Source organism: Heptranchias perlo, chromosome 36, assembly GCF_035084215.1.
Source record: "Heptranchias perlo isolate sHepPer1 chromosome 36, sHepPer1.hap1, whole genome shotgun sequence".
Taxonomy (NCBI): Eukaryota; Metazoa; Chordata; class Chondrichthyes; order Hexanchiformes; family Hexanchidae; genus Heptranchias; species Heptranchias perlo.
In genome coordinates, this window is record NC_090360.1 from 8,859,938 (window position 1) to 8,873,417 (window position 13,480).

Here is a 13,480-nt window from a genome sequence, read left to right on the forward strand (position 1 = left end):
AGAGGGCAGACGGTTTAACGGCTCGTTCTAAAGTCGGCACCTCCGACAGTGCAGCACTCCCCTCAGTACTGCACTGAGGTGACAGCCAGGATTATGAGCTCAATTCCCTGGAGTGGAGCTCGAACCCACATCCTTCTGACTCAGAGAGCGCGAATCACTGAGCAACGGCTGACACCTTGGGAGGGTAACACATGTGCACGGCCGACTAGCCTTTACACATGCGCACAACAATTTTCCTGGGGCATCAACTCCTGATGTCATCCCGCAGCGAAATGTATATGGATCAGGGGGGCATATATGTGACGACACCATGATGTCTAACTCGTCCAACACAATCTGGCACATTGAGCTTCAATGCAGGAACCCCAGGCTATGGACGACCAGCAGCCAAAGGACAATATAAAAGCAGCTTCAGAGAGGTGATGAATCAATGGGGCCACGCCTAATTTATGTTGAAAGCTTATGTTCTTATCAGAACTAACTTATCAGATCAGGAATAGTACCATGCGAGTTCCTAAGTTCAAGTGGCAAGTAACATTCGCGCCAGACAAGTGCCAGGCAATGACCATCTCCAACAAGAGAGAGTCTGACCACTTCCCCTCGACATTCAATGGCATTACCATCGCCGAATCCCCCACAATTAACATCCTGGGGGTCACCATTGACCAGAAACTTAACTGGACCAGCCACATAAATACTGTGGCTACAAGAGCAGGTCAGAGGCTGGGTATTCTACGGCGAGTGACTCACCTCCTGACTCCCCAAAGCCTTTCCACCATCTACAAGGCACAAGTCAGGAGTGTGATGGAATACTCTCCACTTGCCTGCATGAGTGCAGCTCCAACAACAATCAAGAAGCTCGACACCATCTAGGACAAAGCAGCCCGCTTGATTGGCAACCCATCCACCACCCTAAACATTCACTCCCTTCACCACCGGCGCACTGTGGCTGCAGTGTGTACCATTCACAGGATGCACTGCAGCAACTCGCCAAGGCTTCTTCGACAGCACCTCCCAAACCTGCGACCTCTACCACCTAGAAGGACAAGGGCAGCAGGCACATGGGAACAACACCACCTGCACATTCCCCTCCAAGTCACACACCATCCCGACTTGGAAATATATCGCCGTTCCTTCATCGCCGCTGGGTCAAAATCCTGGAACTCCCTTCCTAACAGTACTGTGGGAGAACCTTCACCACATGGACTGCAGCGGTTCAAGAAGGCGGCTCACCACCACCTTCTCGAGGGCAATTAGGGATGGGCAATAAATGCCGGCCTCGCCAGCGACGCCCACATCCCATGAACGCATAATAATAAAAAGAAATAGGCCTGACTATCATCACACTCTTACAATAGTTTGAAAATAGCCTGTCTGCTCGGTGTTCCAGTTTTCAGTGTTCATTTTAAGTAACCTCTCAGGTTCATCCAATTTAGTGTTTTTTGGCATTTTAATTCCCCCCCCGCAACTCCTCCAAGTCAAAATTGGGGAAAAGTGAAAAGGAACTCCCATCATATCAAACCTCTGGACCACCAGATTCCCAGTGCAATTGTAGCAGTGGGATTTTTTTTAACACATCAGACTGACGAACTTATGGAGAGAGCTCCCGGTGAGAATATTTGGTTTGCTTTTCTGTAACTTCTGTTGTTTCAGCAGTTTTTTTTCAACATAAACACCAACTTCAAAATGTACTGGGTAGGGTTTTACCAGTTTCGTCTGAAACCCGAGTTCCAATTATAATGAATGTTACAGAATGTTCTAATGGTGTGAGTCACACTTTTAACCAGCTCGCTTCTTGTCCTTATGCAGCATGCAACATTGTGACCACAAAAATCAAGGGGAAGTGGACTGGTAAATAGGGGATTCTGCACAGTGGGAACGAATGGGAAATTCTATCTATCCTTTTTTCTCCTCCTCGCTGCAACGTCACGCCACACACACCACCTGCCAGTTCGAAAAACCAGGACAATTATGTAGAATCAACATGGTTGATCTCTGCTAAATGTTAGCCCTTCACATGTGTTCTATGCGCATCTGCATTCAGTATCTGTGTAAGTTACTAAATGGGAGTCTTACGGATGGGTCAGCCCAAGGACATTGCCAGAGTTTGAGTCCCCACACATGTTGGAAGGGTGAGCTTGCTCATTTTATTTAGGAGGGAAGGCCTCCTTTCTCACCCTGCCCAAGTGTGCCTGCAATTGGATCTGTTAAGGAGGGGCATCAATATCGATGAAGAAGATTTTAACAGGCGGGTCCTTTGCAAGCAGTTGAAAACATGGGAAAGGAGGGAGATTTTGTTTTGTGTTGCTTTTTAAGTAAAGCTGGGGAACACTGAAAATTCTGTCCACTGCCTGTCTCTTTTAAGCTGAATTGATTTCACATCTACTCCGCACGTGACCTAGACTGTGCATTGGGAGGTGACAATTCCAACAAGAATTTTGATCAGTGCTGCATGGCTGACCAGAATTCATATCTGCCAATCCGTAAAAGCAGGCAATCCTTTTTAAAGAAGCACTGTTTTCATGAAAACGTTTGGAAAAGGCTGGGGTTACTCTGTACAGTATTGGGCTCCCCAACATGCAAAGAATATAGGAATTGTGGAGAAGGTTCAGCATAGAGTCACTATAACAGGGGTGAAAGGGCATGGGGCAGTATTCACTGGAGCAGTTACGGTGAATGTTCAAAATTCTGAAAAGGGTGGAAAGGGTAAACAGTTATTTCCACTGGTCAGTGAATCGACAAGGAAGCATAATTTAGGGATTAATACTCAGAAGCATGAAGAGGGAGCTTAAAAGAAATCTTTTCATGCAAAAAGTTATCAGAATATGGAATAAATTAGCGAAAGTGGCTACTGAATCACAATAAGGAAGAAAAATACTAAATGGGTTGAGGAATAGGGCTAGAGTAGATAGCTCCCACGAAAAGCTAGCATCAGTTAAGATACGATGGGCCGAATAGCTATCTTCTGCGCTAATACAAAATGTGGTTTGCTAAATATTTGACAGCACGGTGATGAAAATGATCCACAGCTTGCCTCTCCCTCGGATTAATAACGGCATTTACAGACTCAAGGAGTGAAGCTAACTACACACATGAGTCTCCTTCTGTTGGCTCTTTAGTCTTAACCATCCTGGCTCATAAAAAGGTGATTCTATGATTCAGGCCACTGCTAGGAGTCAAGGAGATGAAGCAAAACGATCCCACACATTTTCCTCTGGGTCTTCGTATTAACAGTGCAGGTTGGCTCCTAACTTGGAGTGTAAAAATGGACGAGCCATACACGGGGTTGTTCCCCGACAGACAGAATCCTAGAGCCCAATGTTTACGCATAGAAGTATTATCACCTCAAAAGACTTGAACAGTTTTGCATGAAAACACCATTATAGAAATCATAATTACACGGATTTAAATTATCCATTTTGATGTAAAAGGAGGACTTGTAATTTCTTTTTTTTTTAAATATATAAAAGAAACAATACACTAAGACACCATTTTAGCAGCACTGCTCTTTAGAATTCTGGTCCCTATTCAGGGTTGCAGTAGACTGAAGCACCACTACACCAGAAGATTACAAATCAAGAGCACACCATGATTACGTACTATACTTCAGTGTATTACCTCGGCCTCTCAATAATATTGTTAACGTTAGTCTGTTTTAAGACCTACTACAGTACCAGGACGTGAACAATGAGACCAATTGTTATTAAAGCACATTGAACGGTGCACATCTTACATTAAGTTAATGAGTTACATTAGTAACCCAAAAATAAAGCATTATGAAATAAAATGTCAAAACTCTGGAACATTTGTACGCATACAGTCTCTGGAATTCCTTCCCAAACCCCTCCGCCCCTCCATCTCAAATCTCTTCCTATTTAAAACCCAGCTCTCTGGCTAAGCTCTGGGTCGCCCGTCCTCTTCTCCTTCTCTTCAGCTCAGCATAGTCTTTTCACCATGCCTCGGTGAAGTGTCTTGGGGTCTTTGTTCTACGTTAAAGACACGAGAAAAATGCAAGTTTTCGTCGTCATAATATTGAGAGGCTGGGAGTTAAGCAACTGAAAGAACAATATGCAAAAGAGAGATGTCTTCCATTTGTAATCTACTTGTAAAAAATGCAAATTCTTTTTATTTCTTTCACAAGATCCTCATGGATGAAGCGGCCATTCGGCCCATCTTAATTCATCTATCCAGGACAACCCTACACTCCCCCAGTGCAGCACTTAATTGTTTCTTAAATAAATCCAGAATTTTCACCATTCCATTCCAAGTGTTGATAAGTCTGTGTGAAGAAGAATCTTCAGATAGCAGTCCTAAAGTTACCTTTTACTAGTTTGAACCTGTGCTCCCTTGTCCCATTCCCACACCTTAATTTGAAGTAGTGAAAATTGACCTTTTCCATATCATAGTATCATAGTAGGTAGAGAACAGGAGGAGGCTATTCAGCCCATTGTGCCTATGCCAGTTCTTTGAAAGAGCCATCCATTTAGTCCCCCTCCCCTGCTCTTTCCCCATAGCCCTGTAATTTTTTCCCTTCAAGTACTTATCCAATTCCCTTTTGGAAGTTATTATTGAATCTGCTTCTCCCACCCTTTCAGGCAGCGCATTCCAGATCTTTAAAACTTGCTGCGTACACAAATGTTTCCTCATGTCGCCTCTGGTAAATATCATTTACCACATTATATAGCTCTATGAGGTCACCTCTCAGACGCCTCCTTTTCAGGCTAAAAAGCCCAAGTCTCTCCAGTCTTTTCTCATAACTCAGACCCCTGGCAAAAGGGATCAGCCTCCTAGCCCTTCGCTGCACTGCCTCCAGCACTTGAATTCCACTCTTGTTTCTCAGCAACCAGAACTCGATACAGTACTCAAGGTGTGGTCTGACCAGAACACTGCAGAGTTTGACCATGATCGACTGAAACCCTGAATACGGACCAAAATTTTACCAAGGAGCGAGCAGTGTAATTGCTCACTCCTTTACATCCTTCAGCCAGGACAGCAATACATTGTCCCATTATCAAAAATAAAACAGCTTCATGTCCAAAAAGAGATGCGACTCAATCAAGCGACGTCCCATTCTCCTGAGACCAAAAAGCTTGCTTCCGTGCCTTGCTCACCTGAACGACCAGACTGGGCAATAGGCAATATTAATACAGAGAGCTGTCAGCACCAGCAAAATGGTGAGTAACATTTTCAGTGGCCCATGTTGTGGCCACACATCAAAACCACCAAGGGGACTGCAGCTCCTCCTACACAGAACATGGAAACAAACTAGGTTGTGTTCAGAATTTTCATTGTTCAATGTGAGACAATGGTGAAAATGGGGCAGAGACGATTATGCTGGTGCACCTGCCTCATGTCCCTATCTGGAAATGTGTTATTACTTCCCTGTTTGTGCGCAAGTATGAATCGACCAAAAGAAAGCAGCACTGAGACAACTCAACTGTTCCCACACATTACTTTTTGTATTACATAAAGGATTTTCATTTCTTGTCCTTCAGCTTTCCCCTCTCAGCTCCCGAGACCGCTGACTCACGCTGGGGTGTGGATCCACACTGGGCAGTGCATTTACCAACTAATTCCCTTGGGAGTACCCTTCATATACACTTCCGAAATGGAGCTGGAGCTTTATAACTTATTGCCAAATCACATTACCTCTCTTGTTCCAGACCTTTGCTTCTCTTTTCTACTCGAGCTTCCTCTCCTTTTTGGCCATTTCTTGTTTTGTCTCTTTCACCCCTTTTTCCTCCATGTCCACTACCCCAGGCTCCAAAATAATTGTTGGTGAAAGCTTACTTCTCAATTAAATCCTCCCCTCTGCCACACCCCATCATCTTCTGATGCCGAATTCCCTCCCACACTCAGTCTCTTCTTGACGATTTGACTCTCTCTCCTTGTCTGCTCTGCTTCTGATTCGCTTTCCCACTTCCTCTGCAATGTGAAACCAGTCTGTTCTTACTTTAGGGAACAAATCAGTTTCGGGGAGAGACCTGCTTCCTGATGGTATTCAATTGACTCTGTGAGAAAGCAGACATACTTGGAGAGGCAGATCAGGCAGGAAGGAAAGAGATTGGGTCCAAATTTAACAGTTGCCAGGTGCTTCATGTGCCGCAAATGATTTTTTTTTTTCACCCACTGATATTTCTACCCTTGTTAATTGTGCTCGTTTCCCACCTTCACAGCAGCCATTTGGAAATGGCACAGTGCACATGTACTACACGGGAAATACAGGGGACTTCCCAACAGGTGGGAGATTTGTACCGGAGCTCTCTTCATTCCCCAGGTCAGTCCTAGCTGGTGCAGGGTTAGGAAAGAGTGATAGATGGACCACATGAACTACTTGGAAATATGGGCAAAACGGGTACAACATTGGACAAGTAAACCTTGCAACAGTTCACAGAAAACCGCAACAGGTAATGTTCAAATCCACCTTCCAATCCACTGAAAGTCTTTGCTGTCAAGTCCGGTTTAACATTCAATTTTCTTTGAAAGATTTATGCTTCAAGTCCTTTTAAGATAAGGTCTTTTCCAATTCCATAAGTTGCAAGTAGACCGTCCTTTATTCAGCAGATATGAAGTGGAGCAAAACAAACTTAAAACTGAATCTGAATTCATTCCCTTCTCAATCTGTGTTGACACAACTACTCCGGGTCCTGAGTAGTGGAAACCTGGAACTCTCTCCCCCAAAAAGCTGTTGAGGCTGGGGGTCAATTGAAAATGTCAAAACTGAGATTGATAGATTTTTGTTAGGCAAGGGTATCAAAGATTATGGAACCAAGGCGGGTGGATGGAGTTAAGATACAGATCAGCCTTGATCTAATTAAATGGCGGAACAGGCTCGAGGGGCAGAATGGCCTACTCCTGTTCCAATGTTCCCTTTGAGACTGATAAGGAACTTGTTGTTTCTAAGTCTGTACCAAACACATAGAACAGGATCCCAGTGTCTGATAGTATTGGGTTGCTCTGACCTGGATGTGCTGTTTGAACCTATGATAGTACACAATGTTACGGAAAAAAGTCAGGGTTAAACCAATTCTCCATTTAAACTGCTAGCCGTGCATGATCAGACTCACTGTGGGTCAATGCAACCTAAATGGAATGAACTCCCTTGGGGGTTTATATTGTAGACTCGCCCCAAATCAGTTCAGGCGCAGGGAAGGCAATAAATTACCTGTCTGGCATGCATGCTGACGTTTTTCCCAAACTGTTTAGGCTAGCCTGATGGGAACCTCTGGACAATAGATTGCAAATTGTATAGGTTGCAGGGCTATGGAAAAAAAGCAGGGGAGTGGGATTAATCGGCTAGCTCTTTCCAAGAGCTGGCACAGGCATGATGGGCCAAATGGCCTCCTTCTGTGCTGTATGATTCTATGCTTCTTAAAAAAAAATTGCAAAGCAAATCAAGACCTTTTTAAAAAAACTATTCCCAATTTCATCCCTAATTTCATTCCTCTTCTCCTCCGAGCAGAATTTGTGGTATCTTCTGGTATCTCATCCAAATGATCATTCTTCCTGATGGAAAAATTCGGGCAGTCGGGCCAACTTCCACCTTGCTGCCCTCGACCAGGAATTCCCTCGCCCTGCCCCTGCTGGGACAACTACTGAACCCTCTTCCCCCCACCACCCACCCGAATGCAAATAACGGCAGGACCGGGGTCCGCATCCCCGGAAGATTTCCCTTGCATCAGCCCCACAAACTGCCACTCCCCAGGGGCCACCATGGGGAAGAAGCAGCACCATCGGGATTTGGGGGCTAGGCAATGGCAGGCTTCCTGTTTTTGGCAGGAATCCCAACCCAGCCAATTTGGTGGTGTCAGAGAGGCGGGTGGACGTTCTGACCCACTGGGAGGGTATTCCCGGTCAATGTGACAGCAAGCTATTCAACTGCAGGTGGCATCACCTCTGAACCCGAATATGATGTCCGCCATCATCCAAAGCCCACAGGTGCAATGTCCATCACAAGTTTCTGGACGGCAATCAGGAGTGGGAACCCTGATTGATTTTTGTTCTTCCCCTTTAAGCCAGGGGTGATGAAGCCATTGTAGTCATTGCTGCCAGCCTATTGGCGATCAGTTGACTCAGTACAGAGTGGGGATTAAACCTGTGAGCAGCAGGCTTTTTGTACCGGGCTCCCCGAAGCACATCAGCTGCAAGTTTGCAATAAACACACACCAATATTTATCCTTCAACCAACACCTGAAACAGATGATCTGGTCATTTATCTCATTGTTGTTTGTGGGATCTTGCTGTTTGCAAACTGGCTGCCGTGTTTTCTACACTACAACAGTAACCGCACTTCAAAAAGTACTTCAATGGCTGGAAAGCGCTTTGGGATGTCCTGAGGTCATGAAAGGCGCTACATAAATGCAAGTCGTCTTCTTTCTTTCATTGTAAAAAAGCCACATGTACCAGCCTCCTTCTGTGCTCACATTTCCACAATTGTGAGAAAAACAGGGAATTCATACCAGTACAGTGCTTTGCAGTGCTGAACCTTAACACTCCTATACAAGACTTACATGAAAGTCTAATCACATCTTCCTGAGTAGTGGAACGATGGGGTAGGTAATCTAAGGCACTATTACACTGCCGCAATGCCCTGGAATCACACAGTGCTGCCCTTCCCCTCTTCACGTGATCTGTTTGCCTCCAGTCGAAAGGAAGAGCCAGACATTGTTGCCAACTCCACCCCTGGGAGCCGTCAAGACCTGCGTCCTGGGTATCGGAGTTCTTTATATTATAGTGTGCCGTCAGCCGCAGGAGTGGCAGCACACTATCAGTGCCCAAGTGCCTACGGTGCAGTTGAGAAAAGAACATGATAGACTGTTGTAACGAAGCATTGATTGTCTGATTAGTGAGTTTTTTCAGGCAGGCTGTATTGGAGTTGCCATACAGGAACAGGAGGAGGCCATTCATCCCCTCGAACCTGTTCCACCATGGCTGATCTGTATGAACTCCATTTACCTGCCTTGGTTCCAGATCCCTTAACACTCTTTTCTAAAAAAAAAATCTATCAATCTCAATTTTGATATTTCCAATTGACCCCCAGCCTCAACAGCCTTTTGAGAGAAAAGAGCTCCAGATTTCCGCTCCCCTTTGTGTGAAGAAGAGCTTCCTGACATCACCCCTGAACAGCCCAACTCTAATTTTAAGGTTATGCCCCCTTGTTCTGGACTCCACAAGCAGAGGAAATAGTTTCTTGGTATCGACTCTATCAAATCCTTCAATAATCTGCAACACTTAAATTAGATCACCCCTTAATCTTCTATGCTCGAGGGAATACAAGCCTAGTCCAAGCAACTTGCCCTCATAATTTAATCCTTTTAGCCCCAGTATCATTCTGGTGAATCAAGAACTGCAGCCCCTCCAAGGCCAATATATCCTTCCTGAGGTATGGTGCCTACAAGTGAACTCTACTCAGAAAGTAGTGAGAATGTGGAACTCGCTACCACATGGAGTGGTTGAGGCGAATGGCATGGATGCATTTAAGGAGAAGCTAGATAAATACATGAGGGAGAAAGGAATAAAAGGATATGTTGACAGGGTGAGATGAAGTAAGGTGGGAGGAGGCTTGCATGGAGCATGAATGCCAGCATGGACCTGTTGGGCTGAATGGCCTGTTGCTGTGCTGTAAAATTCTATGTAATCCAGATACGGCGTTGGTAAAGAATGCAACGCAACTAATGCAACATTTGATGCAGCATGCACAATATACCATACGTTAAAAAAAATCAGAGACAGACGTCTGTAAAAAAAAACTATCCATGCAACTTTTAAGTGGCACCATTCCCCTTCAAAATACAACAGCCTCAGTTGCATGATGAAGGGTCTTCTATTAGTGCCGCTGTATTTTGTTGCTTCTCCTTGTGGAGACCCCAAGTTCAAATATTTAACACCCCTGGAGTTTCATTTACTACTGCAAGACAAACAAGATAACTCAAATTTATGTTGGCTGACCCCCTTGAGCAATTTAGAAATTGCAGGAGCAAATATCAGTGTCAACGGGACGAGATCTAGGATTATATTCACCCACAATATACTGAAAGCCTTGTGCATAGGTAGTTTGCCTCACACTTGAAATGTGTCTGCAAACCTAAAAAATCTACCACACTTTTCTGATTGTGCCAATCAAAAGCACTTTATACTGTCCACTTAATTGGCTATCGCTCACTACATCATTCTCAAACATCCGTCGTGTCCTCCGACTTGCCGAGTAGTGCCGCAGCAGATTCACTAGCGTATTATATAATCGATAGATACACAAGACAGAATATATATAATGCAATCTTTACAACCTACACCTCATTGATAATGCAACTCCCATGTTTCTCCCTACTGTCAGTAATAGGTTTGGGAAATACTCAAATCTAATAGTGCTTGTGACACGTAAAGCTGCTTTCATGTTGCGCTGAGACCTGTGCCCGTGCCACCACCTCCTGATGCCCCGTCTCATGCAGTCGGCTACTAACCTAAGAGTAAACTTGCTGGTCTCAGCACGTCCTGCAAAAGTTTTCTTTTCGGTTTCAGTGGGCTGCGTGCGATCCAATGCTAGCAGCACTGGTCTTGGTGCATCATTAAAGCCATTTTAGTCTGTACACAATAGGATGCCAATCGATTTTATTCGAAAAAAAATCTTAAGTTGCTTCATAATTACACACAAAAAAGAATAAAAATGAAGAGAATGCAAACTTTAATAGAATTGCTGTTCTCCCTTTTAACACCATTTATATTGCATTCATTTAGATAACACAAACACTGTCCCTACTTAGCAACTACACTCAGCTTAAGTTGGAACATCCTTTTGTTAGTCTCTCTGCACTTTGTTGCTTGCTGCATCTGAGCTGATTCCTCTTTTGTTTGGTTCCCTGCCCCCACCCTGACTTCACGCATGGTTTCCAAGGAAGCCACGAGTTTTGAATGCTTGCCCACTCTTATTTCTGCTTGTGCCTGATCGTTTTCGTATACAGTCCGTCCCAGCCAGCCCTCTCAACAGCATGAAGAATATAACAGTTCCAGCCTCTCCCCCACATGCCCCGAGAGAAATATTTAAACTCTTATCCTCTGCCATGTTCCTTTTAAAAACCTGCCAAAATAGGAGAGGTCCCCCCCATTCCCTTTTGGCTTATTTTGGCATGTTTAGTGGGCTCATTAAACCCATATAAACACTGCCTCACCCATACAGATTCTGTGAAAAGTGGTAGCGTTGTATGCTCTTCAAAGATTTCCCATCAAAATGACCTGCCTTACAGCAATATAAGGGGTTCCACATTCTAGTCTAGTGGTGAAAGAATTAAGGGTTAAAATGATAGCTAAAGTTGACAAATAGATTCGTTAATAAGTAAAATTAACACCGATGGGTTCACGAAATCCACAGGCTCCATTGCCATATCTGTCTTTCACCTCTGAACACAGGTGGGCTACGGGGGGGGCAGCACCTAGAACAACTGCTCCAGACAGAGCAAGGACTACAATTCCTGAATTGACTTGAATTACAAAATCTATTAGCCACGTACGAAGTCATTAACCAGTGGATTAAATCCAGGGGGCTAGGGTTTTCCTTTGTCCAATTACGACCAAAATAAAACAGTTGATGACAAAAAAAAGCCAATCTTACAAAATGTCATTTTAGCTTGTAACCAGAGTTGCCCTCGCTGGCGTGTAAATCCTTACTCATCGAAGGAGTCCTGCTAGTGGATAAATAACATTGCAAAGAGTATTTCCTTAAGGTGGTTAGGGTGCCTGGGCGCCATTTAATTGGCTGGCTTCTCACTATGCTTTAGTTGCTGGGAAGTGGGTTCTGCACCATGAGGTAATTCAATATTAGTAAGATTGGGGGCAGGCCCAATGAATCATTCCAAGTGCAAAAAGAGGCCACAAGCAATGAAGATTTGGATGAAATCCCTGTGCACATTTCCAGTGAACACAATGAGGCAGAAAATTACATAGAATTTACAGCATATAAACAAGGCATTCGGCTCAGTGCTGGTGTTTATGCTCCGCACGATCCTTCTCCCCACCTTATTTCATCTAACCCTATCAACATATCCTTCTATTCCTTTCTCTCTCATGTACTTATCTAGCTTCCCCTTAAATGCATCAACGACTTTGCTGTGGGCTGCATGACATTTGCACACACATCACACCCCCATTGCGTCTCACAAGAATTGATCTCCTTGCCTCTCATGTACACGCCATAAACCTTGATCAGTAAAAGACTTCCCTCAGAATGAGACTCAGGACATCCAAACCATCACGCTGGGATTGATTCATACCCAGAGGTGAACGTCCAGGGTTGCATCTCACAACACTTCCCCCACCCTGTCCCCCCAACAAAAATGAAAGAACAATTTCTAATTTCATTACAAAGGGGCAGCATTCATTGTCTTGGAAAACTGAAATTCAATGAGACCACCTAACGTAATGGTGTCCAGCCTCATTTTCACATTATCCTTGAGGTTTTGCATAATGCATATATCATGGAAATGACAGTGGGCTTGAACACTACCACCTCATGTTGGCCCGTTGGGAGTTTTTAATCCTCTTGTCCCTTTCGTTGAGCGGTATATTGCAACCACTTCACCAATGGCAGAACTTTTCCCTGGCCATAAACTATCGTGGGAGTTAGAAACTGCTGTCTGGTCAGGAGTCTAATAAAAGCCACTTCCACCGATTTGCACAACACTTTACTATTTCTACGCCGCTCTAGATCATGTGATAATTCCGCTAACTTGTTGACCGAGTCTTTGTGGCTAGATCACCGCTAAACTGGGGTCAGTGCACTGTACGAATAGTTAGCAGGAGCTGCACTGCATAACACTACTTCCTCTTTCCAAGGGCAGGCAGTGTCATACTTTAATGTAGTGTATGATAAAACGAGTTTCTTCACACACAAATAGAGTACTAAAGGCATGCTGCGAGCCTTTTGACACTCTCAAGTCTTTGAAACCTTTTAAAAGCTAAAATAAACTCCCCAGCCTCCTTCTGAACTTCTATGAATACTTGGTACCATTGGTGTTTTTTTTGCTTAGAAAGAACTTGCATTTATATAGTGCTTTTCACAACCTCAGGACGTTCCAAAGTGCTTCACGGCCAATGACGTACTTCTGAACCACATTACTTACTGAGAGAAGGGATGGCCGTGAACCATTCACTGGCAAGAATTCTATTTTTAACACTGTTAATTTAAAAAGTATTTCTTTGTGAACATGGATCTTGCAGTTCTCAAGGGAAAGTGCAAGGAATTGGAGCAAGGAAGTAGAGCATTTGCCTTCTTTCTACCCAATACCAACTGCCCTCTTAGCAGCTTGTGTGGACCACGCATGGTGTAGTTCCCCATTACAACACATTCTATCCTTACAATATGCCCTAAACTCAAGTCAGAATAACTCACTGCTCTGAACTTTTGAATGTTTCCCATATTCTCTGCATTTACTATGACTGGATGAGGAATTAGTGCACTTATATCCCATGGACTCCAACCCAGTGGGTT

The 13,480-nt window shown here is 44.2% G+C and overlaps 1 protein-coding gene across 14 annotated transcripts in view; it reads right to left on the minus strand.

Moving 5' to 3' along the window:
• The window catches only part of zmiz1a (zinc finger, MIZ-type containing 1a), a 375,723-nt gene that overhangs the window by 68,102 nt on the left and 294,141 nt on the right, over positions 1 to 13,480 (minus strand). The window contains exon 1 of one of the 14 annotated variants that reach the window (XM_067972514.1): positions 5,650 to 5,758. The exons of the other annotated variants lie outside the window; for them this stretch is intronic. The gene's annotated coding sequence lies outside the window, so the exon portion shown is untranslated. Of the gene's footprint in view, positions 1 to 5,649; positions 5,759 to 13,480 lie in introns of those variants that run through there. 14 annotated transcript variants of the gene reach the window in all.